Source organism: Octopus bimaculoides, chromosome 10, assembly GCF_001194135.2.
Source record: "Octopus bimaculoides isolate UCB-OBI-ISO-001 chromosome 10, ASM119413v2, whole genome shotgun sequence".
Classification (NCBI taxonomy): domain Eukaryota; kingdom Metazoa; phylum Mollusca; class Cephalopoda; order Octopoda; family Octopodidae; genus Octopus; species Octopus bimaculoides.
Genome location: NC_068990.1, coordinates 55,449,834 through 55,451,017, shown reverse-complemented (window position 1 = coordinate 55,451,017; position 1,184 = coordinate 55,449,834). Strand labels below are relative to the sequence as shown.

The 1,184-nt window shown below is 37.1% G+C and overlaps 1 protein-coding gene across 1 annotated transcript in view; it reads right to left on the bottom strand.

The window, feature by feature from the left end:
• LOC106883066 (ATP-binding cassette sub-family F member 3) overlaps positions 1–1,184 on the bottom strand; it is a 39,961-nt gene that overhangs the window by 4,109 nt on the left and 34,668 nt on the right. The gene's annotated exons all lie outside the window — the stretch shown is intronic.

The following is a 1,184-nucleotide window of genomic DNA, read 5'->3' as shown; positions in this document are numbered from 1 at the left end:
GGGGGGGGGGGGGAGCATACACATGCATGTGTGGTAGTGTGTATGTGTGTGTGTATTATAGTAACTATTGCTCTATAATTTCAAGTTCCATGCTGATGATTGCTTTTGCTGGTATAAACCAAAGTTATGAACACTTGTCATTTTAACTCATCCTCATCATCATTTAACATCGGTTTTCCTTGCTGGCATGGGTTGGACAGTTTGACAAGAGCTAGCAAGCCAGAAGGCTGCACCAGGCTCCAGTTGTCCATTTTGGCATGGTTTCTACAGCTGAATACACTTTCTAACACCAACCACGTTACAGAGTGTACTTGGTGCTTTTTACATGAAGCAAGCATGGATGCTTTTTACATATCACCAGCTTGAGTGCTTTTTAAGTGGTGCTTACACAGATGCTTTTACATGAAGCAAGGACAGATTTTTTTGTGTGGTGCCCGCACAGGTGCTTTTTACATGACACCAGCACAAGTGGATTTTTTTTTTGTGGTGCCAACATGGGTGCTTTTTACGTGGTGCCAGCAGAGGTGCTTTTTACATGAATAAATACATTTATTCTGCATAATGTATTGAATATTTTCCACTCTGTTTGTGAATCCAAATGATGCAAACTAATATATTCACTGACAATGGTCTGGCAGAATCATTAGACCCATCAGATAAATTCTGAGTCATAATGCTCTGTGTTCAAATCCCACCAAAGTCACCTCTCCAGAGTCAATAAAAAATGAAGAACAGGGCCAGTTCAATCAACTAACTCCTCCCTGCCAAATGTCTGGTATCATGTATGTGAAGCCCATCATATATATGTGTGTGTATATGTGTCTTTGAGTCCGTCTCTCACCACCACCACAGTGCTTTTTGCATGGCACCATATATATCTATATATATATATAATCTCTGTGTGTGTGTTACTGTCCTCCTGGTCTTTTTTTCTTTAACTTATCACAAGACTCATTTTGTTTGAGAGAGAGATTGAACTGAATGAATGCAGTAAATTATTTTACTTAGCTTACCAACTTTTAAACCTTTTGTTCACATGTTTATCTTGAAATACATTGCCTTTGTTTCAATTAATTTTGAAAATAATGAAGAATTTATTAAAATAATATTGACATTATTAAATTGGTGTTTGAGACATTAATCAACATGAAATTTTGACGGAACATTTTAATTCAGATCACTTT